At 35.8% G+C, this 19,772-nt stretch overlaps 1 pseudogene; it reads left to right on the top strand.

Annotated features, from left to right (window-relative positions):
- Positions 1-16,206: 16,206 nt before the first annotated feature.
- On the top strand, positions 16,207-16,689 carry LOC118834752 (annotated as a pseudogene).
- The last annotated feature ends 3,083 nt before the right edge of the window (positions 16,690-19,772 follow it).

Genomic DNA, 19,772 nt, shown 5'->3' with positions numbered 1-19,772 from the left:
CCTCCCCCAACCTCATTGCATTTCCATAGGGATTGATTCCAAAGATGATGGCTGACAACACTGGGCTGGAAGCATTGTTATTCTTAAGGCTTCTGGATTTAGGTCCCTGGCCTGTCCTCCTCAGTGTGTGAGGAGAGAGAGTGGTTAAAATGGCGCAAGTGGTTTGGTTTGTCCAACACAGGCACACTCTTATATCTTCCTCAGGGTGCCTTACTCCTTCACCTAGGCTGCTTCCCTGCCCTATGTTTAGAAAAAATTCATGCGCTATTACAACTTGTCCAAAGTAGTAAGTTCTTAAATACAAGGGCCAGGATTTGAACCTACATACTCTGATTCTAAGTCCAATAGTCATTCTTTTGTAGCATGCTTCAAAAAGTGAGAAACAGTGGATGAGGGGGCTTTAAAAAAGGTTAGTTTTTTAAAAATTTTGAGAGATCCAATTAAATGACCATGCCTTGAACCCAAATCACTCTGGCTTTCATTGATAGCCAACAACAGGTCCCAGGCAAAGTCCCACTTGGTCATTGTTTGGGCCCTGATTGGCTCAGAGTGAATGTAAATAGCAATTGTTTCTCTTTTGGCCAGAAATCACATGGGTCTTCCCCTCCCAGATTGATTTTTTTTACCTGGATAAGAGGCCATTCTCTGCCACATTTCTTACCTGGCCTAAATCAATGAATGAGCATTGCCTCAGTCAAACTGAGACCTATTAAAGACTTTAACTTAAAAAGGCCAAGGTGTCCCACTGCATCTGAGGCTATCTCCAGTCATCCTGATCTATATCTGGCCACTGTACCCAGCTGGTGAGGAGAAAGTAAGACTGGTAACTTTGCACAGCTCTGCCACACTTAAATCCAATTCACTTTCAGGTCATGGCATGACCTCCCTGATGTCATGGTCCTCTTCCAGAATGAAAGACAAACAACAACAACTTCCTGTACCTTCCTATATCAAACCCATCAGAACACCTCCTTTATTCGCTCTCCCAAACTGCTTAACTTCCTCAACCACAGATCTAGTTGGTCAGGGCAAACTCTCTGATCAAAATCTTTTGATGGTGCTATATTGATTAGTAAATTTCGAACTATTTTGTCGAGTCTTTGTGTTGCCTCTATTCCTAATCTGCTACCACCTTATTTTACCAGTTTCATCTCATAGTATTCCTTTCTATATTTTCTATGATCTAGCCAAACTGTACTACTCACTGTTTCCAGAATATACCCTCCATTTTCTACCTCCGTGTTTTTGTATAAATTGTTCCCCATGCCTAAAATGCATTTCCCTCTGGAGTGAGAGGACCTAGGTTCAAATCTATAGCCACAATGCTTACATCAGGCAAATCACTTAAACTCTCAAAGTCTCATTATACTAATATATAAAATGAGGATATTGGACTAGATGGGCTCTGAGGTCCCTTCTGGCTTTACATCTATGATATAAATCACATCCTTTAAAACCCTGCTAAAATGTCACTTCCTACAGAAACCTTCTCTAATTTGCCCATTTAAACCTGCCATTTTTTACCCTTAGCCCTGAATTTTATTTATACCACTTATTACTGTGACCAAGAAATAAAGTGGTTAAGGGCATGGGTGGGTGAGGTATGCCTAGACAAGAACCAGCTCTCATAGACCTTCTAAATTTAACTCAGTTGAAAAACAGATTCTAAATAGCCATGTCAATTCTGAAAAAAAAATACACTGTAACAATTCTAATCCATAAGATAACTATATCAGGCTTTATTGAGTACTTGACAGTGGAGTAGCTAAAAAGAATTCCTCCATAATTGTCAAATAATGTAATCCTGAAGTCCTACAGTGTTTGTTTAATGCTCAGTGAATGAAAACCAAACCAAACCATTGCGAAGAGAACAAAATTTAAAAAAGAAAGGAAAACCGTGTAGTCAAAATGAAGGAAGGGCTGGGACCATGATTCCAAATGAAGATTTTATAGATGGTAGAGACAATGTCCTTGGCAATCTCAAAATTTTATATTTGATATCCTAGTAACTAATTATTTTTAAAAAATATACATAAGCTATATCTAAAGTGTCTTGCCTACTTTGAAGCTCCATGTTTATTTCATATGTTACCATTACATATATTTCCTTTGCTTGAGTAAATTATTTTGTAATCATTATTGTGCTAGAAATACTTCAGCCTGTGGAAATCCCCTATGTGCATATTATACACAGCCCTACTTCAAGGGATGGAGTCACTACATTAGACCACCTATGTGGGTATCTACTTTATAAAAATTAATTGTTTCCTGTATCACATCCTACTGTGTGATTGTTTCACTGTTGCTATTATTGATTTGCCCTCCACTGATGCTTGGTCTGATCTGGATTTTAATCATGATTATGTTATATGAAGTATGTGAATAAGGTCTGGATTTCTAGAGGCACTTATCAAAGGCTTCATAGGCATAGAACTAATTGGACACTTGTTAATATTGTTGTTAAGCTGAAAATAGATAATTGGCTGCTTCATATTTATGCAGATAGCACAATAAGTCTTTCAATGATTTTAAATGGTGGCAATTACTGTGTTCAGTAGGACCCAAAGGGTCTAGAGTTGTTTCTTATTATTTGCCTGAGGTCTAATTTGGTTTTGCATTGGTTGTTCTATAGTAGCAGATTCATGGAAGCAAAAAACCAAACCAAAACAAAAACAACAAAAACCTACCATAGGAATTGACATTAATTTTGATGGGGTAGTTTTCCCCAAAAAATTAGCAACGTGCCAAGCAAGAAGACAGTGGTTGCTGGCTACTTACTATACTTCTGTATGTGCTGCATCTGAACACTGAATCAGTTAGGTTTATAGACATGAATAGGAGCAATGTATGTAGACATTTGTATGGTGTCTCTGCCAATAGTCTGTGATCTCCTTGATGAAAAAGACTGGATTTGTTTTTGTTTCTATCCCTATCACTTAGCAACTTGCCTTGCACAAAGTAAGTAATTAATAAATGATTTTGGCTAATTGAGAATCATTTGCAAAGTGAAGCAAAACTAGAAAAAGAGAGATGAAAGGACAAAGGATACATTTAAGATAGCCCTACTCTAGTAATACACAGTGATAAAAACTCAAAGTTGGAGGATGAAAAGAGCATACATGTACTAATGATTTCCTATCACTTAAGCACTTTGAAAATAGTGAACATTTCAATTTTTTAAAAAATTCAGATCCCTAGCACCATGTCTGGTACCTGGGACATAGTAAATGACTTAAAAAAAACAAAAACAAATAAAAGGTATTGTCCTTCATTGTAACTCACAGCGTAGAGGAAAAAAAAAACAACTTGCCTAGAAAATAGATTGAAAAGAGATAATTTAAGAATTATTTGGACTACCAGAAAGCTATGATCAAAGAAACAACCTAGCTTTCCAATTTCAACAAATTAACAAAGAAAACCGCTTCAGTATTCTAGTACCAGAGGGTAAAATAGAAACTGATCACTAACTGAAAGAGATCCTGAAATGAAAGGAATGTTATAGCTAAATTCCAGAGTTCCCATGTCAAAGGGAAAATACTTCAAATATCCAGAAAGAACCATTCAAATACCATGGAGCCACAGTGAGGATCACAGAAGATTGAGCAACTTCCATCTTAAATGAGCAGAAGGCTTGGAATATATTCTAGAAGAGAAAAGAACTGGGATTCCAACCAAGAATAAACTTACCTAGTAAAATCAAGTATAATACTACAAGGGGAAAAAATGGAGATTGAATGAAATAGAGGACTTTCAAGCATTTATGAAGAAATAATAAGAATAAAACATAAAGATAAAGATAACAAAATTGACTTTCAAATACAAGAATTAGGAGAAATATAAAAACTCAAATGTAATTTATGAAGTAAGATGGGAACATCAGTTAATGGGTGGAGTGGATTATTTTGGGGGGCAATTTTTTGACAATGCCTTATATGACTAGTGTAACCAACTTTAAAATTTGAGCTGTTACTGCTCTATGAATTGCAATTTCTGGAAGGAAGGAAAATGGATAAAGCAAGACTCCATATATGTTTTGGATTTTTAAATTACTGGTAGTCTATTGAAAATACCAGTTCCTACACTGTCCGCTTCCCCAATCCAGGGAGATTCTTTTTCTAAATAAAAGAAATACTTGTAAAAAATTATGTTTGTCACAATTTAAAACTGCACATTGTTTTCTTCAATTCATGTCATAATTGTGGCATGTCTGTTAAAAATTCAACAGTTTTCCCTCTTTTTAACTTTTGCAAAAAGCCATATTTTTCCTCAGATTTTGTGTTCCTTCCCATCTCCATCTCCAACCAGCTAATATACTAGTAGATTATTTGAAATCTCTCATGATAGTGAAAATTCACTGGGCAGACTGCCTATTTTAAGAGAATAGTCTTCTAATATTGCTGAATCTATGCCAGGGTTGAGCTGTCCAAAAGACTGATTGTGAAATCAGAGTGGATTTTGTAGATAAGTTTCATATATTCTAGTAAATCTCTTCAGCTCCCTCCCCCTGCCCCAAATGTTCAAGGCCAGAGGAAAGGAATGATTTTACTAATAAACTCTATCAGAAAAAGTTTATTTCATAACACACACATACATACATGTGTGCATGCATGCACACATATACACATATGGAAAATAAATATAGATGTGTATGTAGATATATAGATATATGTATATAGACATTATCTATCTATATCCTATCTATCTATCTATCTATGAACAATCCAATTTCAAATTGCACTAATGCTCGATTTATATTGCTTGAGTTCTACAACAGGGGTGTTGTGCAACTGTGAAGATCCACCCATAGGTCCAGAAGGACCAACTAGTCAGTCATATTTCAGCACCCTTCTCCATCAGGTTTAACTTAGTGAGGTATAATGGAGAGAATATTGCACCAAAGATAATAATAGCCACATTTAAATCCCTGCTTTGGCACTTAATTACCTGTGTGACACTAAGTAAAACATTTACCTTCTCTAGGACTGTCTCCTCATCTATAAAATAAGGGTCTTGAACTTGTTAGGCCCTTATGGTACTAAATCTATAATCCTGTGATCTATTTCTTTTCTTACTGCCCCAAAGTGACTTTATGAAAGAATCCCCAGAAATCTTAAATTTATGCATTACCTGAGTTTTATGTCATGGGAAAGATAGCACACTCTTATCTGAAAATGTTACCTCTCAAACACCTGTAACCTCTAACAGCAGACATGTGCTATCTGTAAATGAAGAGATTAGCCAGCATATGAAGAACAATGTATTTATGGCAGTATGTTAGACAGGATAAGACTTCTTCGGGGTAATTGACTTCTCGGGAAGGATAATTTTATTTTTTTTTTATGGAGAAAAGCAATGTTTGTTTAGATTCCACATCTGTAGTAAATAGACTGCACTTGGAGAAACTCCTGCAGTGTCATTTCAGAAGTTTATTTTGTTATGGGTTGTTTCATCTTCAACCAGTTGTAGTATTGATTTCTCTCAGTGGATTAATTATCAGAGGTGGTTTCAGTCTCCCCTGCAATGGACGGAAGGAAAAATGATGTTTTGATTTCAATGAAGCCTATTGACAATTGTGCTCGGGTTTCTCTTGGGTCCTAGAGTCAACTGACTTGGAAATCTGTGTCATGGAAGAACTGTGGATGAAATTATTCATGTTATCTGTGGTTATAAAGTTTTTAGCATGGTCTGGAGACTTTGTAAAAAAGGGGGTGGGTATCATATGGTTTTCTGCTTTTATTTGCAAGAGCAACACTCTATGTTGAAAAGTATGAAATGATGGGAATGCATGGAAGTTGAAACATGGGTTATTTATAGACCAGTCCATCTTTTTTGACAAGATTAAGATTTTGCTTGAGTAGGGAGGCCAAGTACATTTTGCACCAGAGCCAGACAATTTTTTTTTCTAAACTTATAGCTACAGGTTTCCCTTCAAAAGGCTGGCTCAGAGAAAGGGCCTCTGATCAGGAAGGCTTCACACAGGAAGCCTCTCTAAAAGATTTAGAGAGCATTAGGTTTCCCTGCTGCATTTTCTAAATATTCAAAATGTCTTTTCCCTTACCTTCCATCAGGACAGATCTTAACAATTGCTATGTTCCACTTAATTTAACCTCATGTTTGTTCAGCACTCATAAATTTTGAGGTTTTTTTTTTCTCCATCTCATAAAATCCCTGTGAGGTAGAGAAATTTTGAAGTCCTGAGATGACACCATTACAGCCAAGTTTCCAGACAATTCTGAGAGAAGCTTTTAATTTCTTTCAGGTATTCTGATTCCATTTTATTAGCTACCATTTGGTACTTAGTGAAGTCACATCAGGATAACACTTACAAAATAATTCATTTTAATTTGTGCCTAAATAAGCCCTAGGAAATAGTGCCTTAATTAATCAATTCATCATTATTTGGATACCTATATCTATCTGTGATCTTATCAATGGGAGAGACCCACCTAATTATAAAGAGCCATCCATAGCTTCTCATCATGTCCATGACCTCACATAAAATCTCCGAATTCCAGGGACTGTAATTGAGATCTCTAAATTTTACCTTGATAACAATAACATATGGGCTCCCCAGTAGAGGCAGCTTGTGGTTCATGAGATATAGTACTGTGGCTGGAATCAATCAATAAAGATTTAGTAAATGCCTACTAAGTGCCAGAAACTGTACTAAACGCAGAAAATGTACAAAACGAGGCAAAAGACAGTCCCTGCCCACAAGGAGCTTACAATCTAATAGGGGAAACAACATGCAAACACACATATGTACACAGACACGCACATATATATTTTATGTATATGAAGCAAGCCATATATAGTATAAATAGGAAATAATTAATAGAGGGAAGGCACCAGAATTAAGAAGGGTTGGAGAAGGCTTCCAGTAAAAGATGGGATTTTGGTTGGGGACTTAAAGGGAGCCATGAAAACCTGAATTCAAATCTGGCTTCAAACACTTACTAGCTGTGTGAGTCTGGGCAAGTGATAAGCTCTGATTGCCTCTGTTTCCTTGATTACAAAATAGGGGTGATAATAGAACCAACCACTTGGATAGTTGTAAGGATCAAATGATATAATATTTATAAAAGTGCTTAGCACACTGCGTGGCACATAGTAGGTTCTATATAAATTTTGTTCCCTTCTCTTCCCATCATTTACCCCTCATTCTAGCTCCATGGCTACTTCCTTTTTTGTTTATATATTTCTTTGTTAATGTCTTTTATCCTGATTCTTCTGTTATATTCTTCTCACTTGAAATTTATTTGTTTTGTTAATGATACCTTTTTGTATATCACCTTTATTTCCAAAACTTTGCTGTCCCTCTCCTCTAACCAGGAGAGAGGAGACAGAGACACAGAGACACACGGAGAGAGACAGAGACAGAGAGATAAAGAAAAGAAACAGAGTCAGAGTGAGAAAGAAAGAAGTTTAGGAAAACTAAGCAAAAGTGTAAGTTTGATAGTATACAGAATATCTATGCCCATAGTCCCTGACCTCTCCTAAGAAATATGATGGAGCCAGCTCAAACTGGCTTGCAAGAGAAAATTGTTAAATTATTAAAATTTTCAGTGTGTTTATTAGCAATTCTGAAATTAGCAGATTTACAAATTCAAGGTCACCCCCTTCTCCTCCTTCCAGAGAGCCAGTTGTTAAACATTTATCATCATACCACTGGAAGGTTTATACATTTTCTAATCTTTTCTTCAAATGCAAGCTTGGTCAATTAAATTACATAGCATTTGGTCTTGTTTATTTGTTGTTCTTTTCAATTACATTGTTGTGATTCTGTTTTTTTTAATAGCTCAGTTTACTTCACTCTGCATCTGTGAATGCAGCTCTTTCCATGCTTCTCTGAATTCTTAATCATCATGTCCTAAGAATATTTCATTATATTGATGTGCCACAATTATCATGTCACATGATCATAGATTTACAGCTTAAAGGAACACCTTAGAAGTCATCAAATCCATCCCCCTTATGGTACAGATGAGAAAGTTGAGGAATAAATAGATAGGTAGACAGAAAGATATAGATAGTTATGTATGACTGTTCTTTATGTCTTTTACCTCCTTGCAGTATACAGGTTTATGCTCAGTGGTGGATACCCTTGCTTTTTTTCTATTTATATTCTGAGATTGATCCAAATAAGTTATTTCTCTTTCAAGGAATTTTAAGTGATTTTAACATGTGCATGGATGACAACTTGGAGGAGACTCTTTAAGGTGAGATTTTGATCTAATCAATTAAATGCTTTTTTTGTTAGCAAATATAAGCATAGGTTAAACAATAAAAAGTGCTGGCTCTATAATCTGATGATTTATGAAATTTATTATCTAATCTAGGACAAATCGTTTAACTTAGATGGTTGAGTGGAGAGTGTTTTAGACTAGTAGTCAGGAATACCTGAGTTTAAACCCAGCCTCATGAACTTACCAACTATGTAGCCCTTAGCATGTCATTTAACCTCTCTGTATTTTAGTTCTCTTATCTACAAAGCAGAGAATAATAGCCCCTATCTTCCAGGGTTGTTTTGAGGATAAAATGAGATAGTAACTCCAAGTGCTTTGTAAAACTTAAAGTGATATATAAATATTGCTGTTGTTATCATCATCATTATTGTCATTACTTAACCTCTCTAGACTTCAGTTAACTCATTTCTAAAATAAGGCGTTTAGATTAGATGACATCTGAGAATTCTGGTCCTATGTAATTAGTAAAAGCATCCTTGTTCCTATTTCAAACATGGCTTTATTAAAATGGCTTTGATAGGTATGCAGAATATTTTCATAAAAATTTATAGAGATGGGAAAGTTATTATGTGGTTTGATAATCACAGGGATTTTTAGTTGCCTTTACTTGAGTAATAGATAGATAACAGATAGATAGATAGATAATTAGATGGATAAATAAGTACATAAAGCATTTTTAAAGCACTTACTATGTTTCAGGCACTATGCTATGTGTTGAGGACAAAACAAGAAAAAACCTTCCATTCCTGCCCTGAAGGTATCTTCATGTTAATAAAGCTGCTGGCAAGGGGATGGAGAAGTTCAGAGAGCAGTTGGTGGAGCCAGGAATGATACTAATCAGGTTTTTATCAGACAATTGGAATCCTACCTTCAGATGTGAGGCCTCAATGCTCTTAAGTGTGTAGTGTCCCCAACAAGACTCCTCCATTTTTACTAGGGCTAGTCCTGCTTTTTTTTTCCTCCAGCTTTTAGTGCCATTTCTATTCCTCAAGCAGCAATATGGTGACTGAAATGTGGTTAGTCTAAATATCATAATCATTATCAGTCTCAATATCATTATCATAACGGAAAAAGAAAAGATAGTGCTATAGAAGTTTTTATCGATTTTTCCATTTTGTGTTTATTGTTGATTGGGCTTAATTGAATATTTTCAAGGCTTTCTCTTTTTTCTCCAATGCTTAATGACCTTTTTATGAGTGGATATCATTCATGATACTCCACCGTTCTCCCATGTAAAATTTTATAAATGAGTTTAAATTCTTAACTGGTTTTGCCCTTGGCTGTCAGATTTCTCTATAGGTCATATAGATCAAGTATTTGCTTGGCTAAGAGGCTGACTTTTCTGATCCTCTCATTACCTTGATTGATTTCTATCAGTTAAATTTCCTTAGGGAATAGCAATAGTTGGTGCTGACTTCAATTCTTTTATCTAGTTCTGATTTTCAAGCTTCAACACCTTCTTTAAATAAGCTAGATTGGATTTGTCTTAATTGCACACCATATTTATTCTCTGAATATTTATTGCCCCTTCTAATTTGTTATTGCTTTGAATCTTTTCTAACAAGGTAGTGATCTGATTGGGCACAGACAACTGATTCGGAAATGACCCCTAATAGGTGATCAGTTATTTTCTATTAAAATAAAATATAGTTCACTTAGTGTATGTTTCTGATGTTATTCGATATTGTCCTTGTTCAGAGCTTCTGGACTCTTTAATTGAAACAAACATTTATGCCATATAGAAAGGAAGCTTATTGTAATGTGCACACTTTTGCTGTCTTTCATTTCTTCCTTTTAAATCATATTTTCCAAAATATTTTTCACTGTTATCTTCTGTGACCAATTTTGCATTGTAGCAACTGAATATTAATATATACATTGATTTAATGCTGTGGATCCTACAGAATTCTTCTTGGAACTCATAGAATTTCTTTACCTTCTTATTTTAAAAATTGCTACATGAGCAAGTGGCCACGAAGTCATGTTTTTTGTAGTCTTTGACTACATGATAAAAACAACTCTATTTGACCCTTTATCGGTTTTCCTGAGGAGGCCCAGTGAGGTGGTCCTCCATGTTGCTTCCACTTTGTTGCCGTCCGTCCTTCTTTCTTTCTTTCTTTCTTTCTTTCTTTTCTTTTCTTTTCTTTTTCATTCTCTCTCTCTTCTTTCCTTCCTTCCTTCTTTCCTTCCTTCCTTCCTTCCTTTCTTCCTTCCTTAGTTTCTCTCTCTCTGTCTCTTGGTCTCTCTCTTTCTTTTTTTGTTTCACTTGTAGGAAGTATGTGAAGAATGACATGACTCAGATCCTCTAGCTATATGCATATTCAATAGTCACATGAGAAAGATCTTATATTTAGAGTATCAATAGTTAAATTAAGGCAGCTAGGTGACTTAGTGGATAGAGCACTGGGTCTGGAATCAGGAAGACCTGAGTTCCAATCTAACCTCAGACAATCATTAGCTGTGTGACCCCGGATAAGTCACTTAACCTCTGTTTGTCTTAATCTACTAGAGAAGGAAATGACAAATCACTCCTGTACCTTTACCAAGAAAATCCTAAACAAGGTCATGAAGAGTCAGACACAAATGACTGAACAACAATGTTTGTAGTTTATGAAAAGCAATGATTCTTAGAAGTCTCTTGCCCTTTTCTGCCATATCACTGAAGAATTGGCAATGGGTTTCAGAGGTCTAAGAATCATTTAAAAATTAATTGCTCACATTTAATTTAAGGTATAGTATAAAGGTTAGTAGGATGCTATGGCTGCCCCACAGAACATTAAACAAAGATTTAAATAGGTCCCTCTACATCACAGAAACACTAGGACAAAAATAGATATGAGTAGATTGTGCAATGGGAAATATACACATTTAGTCTTTGTTCCCTAGAATATGTAAAGGAACAAAATAGGAAATTAAAGAAATATGGAGTCTAATTCTCTAATATTGCAGGGCTAACAAAAATTGTAATTTTTGCCTAAGCAAATTAATGTAGTAACCTGCATCTGAAGAGTGATCTCTATTTTTAAACACATCACTGAGTATTGTAGATGGTACTTTTGAAAAAAAATCAAACTTTAATAGCATTTATCATCTGATAGCAAAGTATGTTTAATTTTCTGAAAGTTAGTTACATTCATTTGACCTAATCATAACTAGTGTGATTTATATACACACGAGTCATGATTTATTTAGAAGGAAATTAATTTCAAGTGAACGGATTTAACTTGCATGTGCATGAAATATACTCTTTAAATGATTAATTAAACAACCTGTTTTTATTTTAGTATTTTATTTTTCTAATTATTTGTAAAGACAAATTTTAATGTTTAAAAATTTAGTTCCAAAATTTTCTCCCTACCTCCCTCACCTCCCCCATCTCTTGATTGTAAGCAATTTGATCTATGTCATATAATGTGAAATCATGTAAAACATATTTTCATATTAGTCATGTTGTGAAAGAAGAAATAGGCCAACCCCTCCTCCCTCCCCAAAAATGAAGAAAGCAGAAATAGTATTCCTCAATCTGCATTTCAGACTCCATCAGTTCTTTCTCTGGATGTGAAAAACATTTTCCGCATGAGACCTTTGGGATTGTCTTGAATCATTGTATTGCTGAGAATAACTGATTCATAGTTTATGATCATAGAATGTTGCTTTTCCTATGTGCAATGTTCTCCTGGTTCTGCTCCCTTCATTTTGTGACAGTTCATGTAAATATTTCCAGGTTTTTCCAAATCTGTCTGCCTATCACTTCTTTTCATTTGCCATGTAGTTATACTTTCATTTATAATTGTATAGGCTACTGAATCATTGCGCCTCCTTTGGGTGCCTCCCGGGATCATGTGGGAAGATCTGTTAGTAGAATATCCTAACTAGATTCAGAGTATTAAGGTTGTGAATTGATGTGCAGGTTCTCTTGTTCATTCCTTCAGTTCTCAGTTAATCAGTTGTCTGGAGATATTTCCATGGTCATTAGACTTCCAGAAAAGAATACACTATAAACATAGAATTACAGAATCATGAAGAATCACAAAGTTTGAGTCAGTAGGGTCCTGATCAGCTCCTAGTACAACCATCCCTCCTGAATTTCAAAGAACAAAAGGAGAGCCCAGGAAGTCAGAAAGTAAAGCTTGGACCAAAGTGGGTTCCTTGTAGTAGTGAGTGATAAAAAGTGTTCATTTTTAGAGAAGATAGGTACTGGGGTTCAAATATACCAGGAATAAAAAAATTGAACATTGGATAAAAGATCTGAACTTTCTGGAGGTCCAAACAGGAGAAACAAAATCTTTCTGGTAGGTATTCAAACTTAGGCTTCTACCTAAGAGTGCTTGTCCAGTGTCCAGGATGGGAGTGGGGAGTCGGGTGCCTTCCTACAGGCTGCTTTTATTTTCACTAGAGGGGAATATGTGTTGGTTTAAGAGTCATTAAGTTCAATAATCACTTAATACCTGAAACTGCACATAGGCTATGAGAGCCAAAAAGACTAGAGATAGAATCCATAATTTTCAAAATCACAGTTTTTCTTCCTATTTCTCAGCTGGTTGCACTACTCTGGAACATCCCTTACTCTTCTATCATGTCCCAGGATGCTTACTATTGGGAAAACCTCATCAACCTGTAAGATCCCATTGGGCTTGGTACTCCACCTCATCATGACCCTCTGTCCCTGTAACTAAAAGAGTGGAACCATGAACTTCAAAACCTCCCTTTAAGGAGGAAGTTCTGCTCAGAACATCTTCTCATTTTTCACCTGGCTGCACTTCACAAAGACTTCTCTGATTTCTCCACCATTTTCCTGAGTTGGGTATCTTCACCTGCCCTCCTACCACTATCCTGTTTTTCAATGTCTTATTGTGTGTGGTCTTCTCTCATTACATTTTAAGCTCCCCAGATGGCAGGGATTGTCTTTCTTTTTTTCATATTTGTATCCCCAACCCTTAGCACAGTGCCTGGCACAAAGTAGGCAATTAAGTAAATGTTTATTGACAATTTATTGACTATTATAAAAGGAAAGGGAATTTTTGGTGGAGGAGAGTACTACATAGAACAAAACCCTATTGTATGGAATGATATAACTCAATAATGTTTATAGTATGTGGTGTATGTGTATGTGGTGGATTTAGTGTTCTCAAGTACAGTTAGCAAACTTCAATTTTCTCTTTACGTGGGGATAGTAGGGAGTGCAGTGGATTTTGTTTTGAAGTCCATAAATGTGACATAAACTATGATTTTTATTCAAGAGTAGGTGGGAAGTAAGTCTAATTTCTGGTAGAAATAAACAAGGAAGTTATGCAACTAGGGAAGTGAATGGGTATTGTAAGGTGCTGGAGTCATGAAGGGTAATATTTGAGGTGTATTGTAATTTTGGCTGGAACAAAGAATGTGGGAAGGAAAAATTGTGAAGAAAGCCTGGCAAATTAAAGTGACACATCTATAATGATACAGCAAACATAGGTCACACATATCTAGCATTTGTTAATATAGAATTAAGAAAATCAAATATGGCTAATGAACGTGTTTATGAATGAATGTGGAATAAAATCAAGAGTGAAATTAACAGAACCCAAGTAGTACAAACAATCACTAAAACAATGCAAATGAAAAGATCAGCAAAAAAATGAACTTTGAGCTTCTGAATAAACAGTATTCATCCTGGAGAACACATAATGAAATACAACAATAGCAGAGAGGCGCTCCAATAGCAAGAACTGCTGTCTATGTTGGCAGACGTGTTTGCTGCTGCAGGTGGTTATTTTTGCTGATTTGGTTTTCTTTCTTAATAAAGAAGGTTCCACCAGGAGGTTAGTATATATAAAACATAACTATGATATTAAAATGAGCTACATTAGTAAACTTTTAAAAACAGCTCAGAGGGCAATTCATTCAATTTGCTATTCTATTTATAGCATACATTTCTCATCATTACATAGAACCGATCTTAGACTTTTTGAGTATACTGGTGATCGCTCTAGAATTTCTCCAGACAACAATGGTGCTTAGAACAAGTGTCTGATCATGCAGCTGAATATTATTATTCGCTCAATTTCTATCAATAGCTGAACTAAATAATCTTTTTTTCTCAGTCCAGATGAATTCTGGAACATTCTAGGCATGGAGCCAAGAAAAACCTTGCACCTTGAAAAGTGCAAGGTATAAAACCTTGGTTTCAGAGTTGATGAGACAATTTGTTCACGATCATGGTAAATTTTCCATATAGTTCCCTACTGTTTCTAATTCCTCTTTTCAGTTCTAGTGAAAAGTGATCCAACCTGCACCAAAGTGGGATAAATTTCAGTCAAGTTGGTATAACAATGTGAATATATCAAAGCTGGATGTCTAAGAAAATGTTTTATAGCATGTATCTATTTCTCATGACTATTTTTTCAAGTCAATGTCAGACTCCAGGGTTCTTTGGGATATGTTTTCTGCTCTTTTAAGCTTCTTTTGTTTATTTGTTTTATATTTTTTTTTTTACCACTACCTTTGCTGTAGTTTTTCTCATTATGTTTTTAAAGTTGGAGAATATTTCCTATAGTACTCTCTTTTGTGTAGGAGAGGAATAAACATCTTTTTCATTCTACTAATTTGTTGCCACAAAGCTTTCAAAGTTGTAATAAATAGGAATTTGTCCCTCAATTTCTGTTTCCCACTAATGAGTCCATGAAGTCATATGCTGTTGTAAGCTAGTTAATAAATTCAGTTGCATGGTTAATAAGGTAATAGCCTGAATTTTTAGGCTTGGTCAGTTATCACACACACTTAGAAAGTGTAAAAGACTCATTTTTTGGAAATAAAAGAAAAAAGGAAAGTGTCAATAGCACTCTGGTTTTTAATAGCAATGCCTCTGTTGAGGTTTAGTACTATGTCTGAAGTCAAATTTGTGCTCAAATTTTGAGTCTAAAATATCCCAAGTACAAGTTCTCAGCTTGGATAACTAGCACAAGAATACTTGCTAGTTGTAAAGAATAAATAAGATCATATATCATGTATGTCATATCTATAAAATATTACTTGATTGTAAGCTATTTTTATTATTATAGGCCTTAGAAGGATTTCAGAAATCATTTGAAGTACCTTTTTGTGTAGATGGTAAACTAAGGCCTAGAAATATTTCAACTTGTCCCAGGTCATACAACAAATGAGTAACAGAGCCAGAATTAGAGTCCACAATCTCAGATACTTATCCAGTGACTTTTCCAGCATAGGCCCCTATCTCATTTAATGTATAAGACTTGATTTACTATACTATGTTATGGAAATGCCTGTTTTATTCCATAAATTAAAAAGAAAGATTTGATTTGGGTGTGATTTCTTCCAGAGAATACTACAAATCACCACTTTAAGAATATATGTATTATATTTAAGGGTTGCTAATATTGGCATAAATGATATTTGAAGAAACAGAAAGTATTTATTTTTTTATTTTTTATTTATGGATCATTTGTTTGTTTATTTGTTTAATATTTTTAGTTTTCAGCATTGATTTTCACAAGAGTTTGAATTACAAATTCTCCCCATTTCTACCTTCCCCCCACTCCAAGATGGCATATATTCTTTTTGCTCCATTCCCCAGTCAGCCCTCCCTTCTGTCACCCCATTTCCCCCATTCCCTTTTCCCTTACTTTCTTGTAGGGCAAGATAGATTTCTATGCCCCATTGCCTGTGTATCTTATTTCCTAGTTGCATGCAAAACCTTCTTTTTTTTGAATATCTGTTTTTTAAAACTTTGAGTTCCAAATTCTCTCCCCTCTTCCTTCCCCACCCACCCTCCCCAGGAAGGCAAGCACTTCAACATGGGCCACATGTGTATCATTATGTAAAAGCCTTCCACAATACTCATGTTGTGAAAGACTAACTATATTTTGCTCCTTTCTATCCTATCCCCCTTTATTCAATTTTCTCCCTTGACCCTGTCCCTTTAAGAAAGTGTTTGCTGCTTTTTGGCCCATTCGCTACCAGAATGAAGACCATTCTAAGCAACCAGATGGTCGACAGCCCAGAAAATGTTGACATTTCTCTTAATGGTCGGACAGTTATTGTGAAGGGGCCCAGAGGAATCCTCTGTAGGGATTTCAAACATATCAATGTTGAGCTCAGTCTCCTTGGAAAGAAGAAAAAGAGCCTCTGAGTGGGCAAATGGTGGGGAAATCAAAAAGAACTTTCAACTGTGCTCACAATATGTAGTCATGTGCAAAACATGATCCAATGTTGTTTCTTGGGTGAAAAATATATCCAAAGAGTGTGCATGAGACCAGGTAATGCTTGTGCTGTTTCTCAAGCCCAAAAAGATGAGTTAATTCTTGAAGGAAATGATATTGAACTTGTTTCAAACTCAGCTGCCCTGATCCAACAGGCTACCACAGTCCAAAATAAGGATAGCAGAAAAGTTTTGGATGGCATCAATGTTTCTGAAAAAGGCATAATGCAACAAGCTGATGAATAAGTTGGAAAAGATGCCAAAGGCCGTGTCCTAAGGAGTCAACACTTGTTCAGATGTCAAAACAAAAATACTTTTTGTCAAAAAAAAAAAGAAACTGTTTGCTTTTGATTACCTCCTCCCCCATCTGCCCTCCCTTCTATTGTTCCCCCCCTTTTTGATCTCTTTCCTCCTTCTTTCCTGTGGGGTAAGATACCCAATTGAGTGTGTGTGTTATTCCCTCCTCAGGTCAAATCTGATGAGAGCAAGATTCACTCATTCCTCCTCACCTACCCCCTCTTCCCTTCCAATGAACTGCTTTTTCTTGCCACTTTTATGTGAGATAATTTACCCCATTCTATCTCTCCTTTTCTCTCTCTCTCAATATATTCTTGTCTCATCCCTTAATTTGATTTTTTTTTAGATATCATCCTTTCATATTCAACTCACCCTGTGCCCTCTATCTATATATATGCATGTGTATGTGTGTGTGTGTGTTTGTGTGTATGTATATTCCCTTCAGCTACCCTAATACTGAGGTCTCATGAATCATACACATCATCTTTCTGTGTAGCAATGTAAACAAAACAGTTCAACTTTAGTAAGTCCCTTGCAATTTCTTTTTCTTGATTACCTTTTCATGCTTCTCTTGATTGTTGTGTTTGAAAGTCAAATTTTCTATTCAGCTCTGGCGTTTTCACTGAGAAAGCTTGAAAGTCCTATATTTTATTGAAAATCCATATTTTGCCTTGAAGCATGATACTCAGTTTTGCTGGGTCAGTGATTCTTGGTTTTAATCCTAGCTCCATTGACTTCCAGAATATCATATTCCAAGCCCTTCGATCCCTTAATGTAGAAGCTGTTAGATTTTGTGTTATCCTGATTGTGTTTCCACAGTACTCATATTGTTTCTTTCTGGCTGCTTGCAGTATTTTTAACTTGATCTGGGAGCTCTGGAATTTGGCGACAATATTCCTAGGAGTTTTCTTTTTGGGATCTTTTTCAGGAGGTGATTGGTGGATTCTTTCAATTTCTATTTTGTCCTGTGGCTCTAGAATATCAGGGCAGTTCTCCTTAATAATTTCTTGAAAGATGATATCTAAGCTCTTTTTTGATCATGACTTTTAGTTAGTCCGATAATTTTTAAAATATCTCTCCTGGATCTATTTTCCAGGTCAGTGGTTTTTCCAATGAGATAGTTCACATTGTCTTCCATTTTTTCATTCCTTTGGTTCTGTTTTATAATATCTTGATTTCTCATAAAGTCACTAGCTTCCACTTGTTCCAATCTAATTTTTATGGTAGTATTTTCTTCACTGGTCTTTTGGACCTCCCTTTCCATTTGGTTAATTCTGCCTTTCAAGGCATTCTTCTCCTCATTGGCTTTTTGGAGCTCTTTTGCCATTTGAGTTAGTCTATTTTTAAGGTGTTATTTTCTTCAGTATTTTTTTCGGTCTCCTTTAGCAAGTCATTGACTTGTTTTTCATGGTTCTCCCACATCACTCTCATTTCTCTTCCCAATTTTTCCCCTACTTCTCTAATTTGCTTTTCCAAATCCTTTTTGAGCTCTTCCATGGCCTGAGACAAGTTCATGTTTTTCTCAGAGCCTTTTGATGTAGGCTTTTTGACTTTGTTGACTTCTTCTAGCTGTATATTTTGGTCTTTGTCACCAAATTAAGATTCCAAAGTCTGAGTCTGAATCTGAGCCCATTTAAAGTTATTATTACATAAAATGTAGTTGTTGGTTCCAGCCTACTGGAAACACTGAGTGTGAATTAAAATAATTCAGCCACTTCAGAGGATTGATTGTATGGTATGATTTTTTTAAAAGACATAGTATAACCTGGGTCTTTAGCAGTCATAATGAAAATGAAAGACTAAAGGTCATGGAGAATTTGGAGGACCAAAGGTCATAGGGACTTGGTAAACTAACATGGGTGTATAAACATTTTTCAAAATCATTGGATTTCCCTGGTCTTTGGCCTTAAGGAGACTTCTCTCCAGGGCTTCTGCATACACAAAGGGATAAATAGTGAAGAAGGAAAGATCAGCTGTCCTGGGATGCTATACTTGTTATGTCATGTGCTATAGGTGTTCCACCCAAGGAGCTGTTTGACTGTGTCAATCACATGGCCATTAATAGTGAATTGTTGAATCCTAGCTGCTTACAGGGCTCATTCTTCAGGGGGAAAGGGAAACTATGAGTTGAGGACTAGGACCAAGTAAACGTGGTATTTGGGAAGAGAATGTTGTAGTTTTGGGCAGTTTCTGAGAATATTCTAGAACATAGCTGCTATATTACCATTGAAAAAAGGAGAGAGAGAGAAAGAGAGAGAGAGAGAGAGAGAGAGAGAGAGAGAGAGAGAGAGAGAGACAGAGAGAGAAAAGGCAGGTAAACACAGAGAAAGAGAGAAACAGATTGGTCAATGAGAGTTCAGTGTTCAGTCCTGGGAGCTCATTCAGGGGCCTTTATCTTCAGTCAACCCAAAGGAATGGTTTGGTAAATCCGTTTTTGAAAGCTTGGGGTAATACTGAATGCAGAGACTCTGTCTCTGATTTAGAGCATGTGCAGATATGCTGTAACTGTTTTGTGTTTACTTGTTGCATGGTGAATAAAACCTTTTAATTGGCTGCTAAGCCATAACTAAATGTGTATACAAAAGGGCATGAAAAAGCCAGATCATTTTCCTTTTCCTGGTGGTGACTGAGGGAAGAAAATCCTATAGACTGGTAGGTAGGGAGAGAGAGTTCCTTATTTTCCTCTAAAGGCTGACACATGGCCTTGAATGCATGTTCTTCCGTTTCTTCTGTTTATGTTGTATTTCTCCTCTCACTCTTAGATGAATGAGCATGGAAGACAAGGTGTACTAGGTTCTGGTTTTCTGAGCTTTGAAAGATTGCAACACCCAGCACCATATCTATATATCTAAAAATCTATATCTATTTAAATATACATATAGAAAAAACAATTAATAAGCCCTTACCATGTGTAGAGCACAGTGCTAAGCTCTGAGGATATGAATAGAAAAGTATGACAGACCCTGCTTTCATGGTGCTCACATTTTAATGGAGAAGAAAACACATATTGAAGATTCCAGCTGCAAGTGAAA

The sequence above is a fragment of the Trichosurus vulpecula genome, chromosome 1 (assembly GCF_011100635.1).
Source record: "Trichosurus vulpecula isolate mTriVul1 chromosome 1, mTriVul1.pri, whole genome shotgun sequence".
Taxonomy (NCBI): Eukaryota; Metazoa; Chordata; class Mammalia; order Diprotodontia; family Phalangeridae; genus Trichosurus; species Trichosurus vulpecula.
The sequence above is the reverse complement of the archived record's forward strand: the minus strand, read 5'-3'. Positions and strand labels throughout refer to the sequence as shown.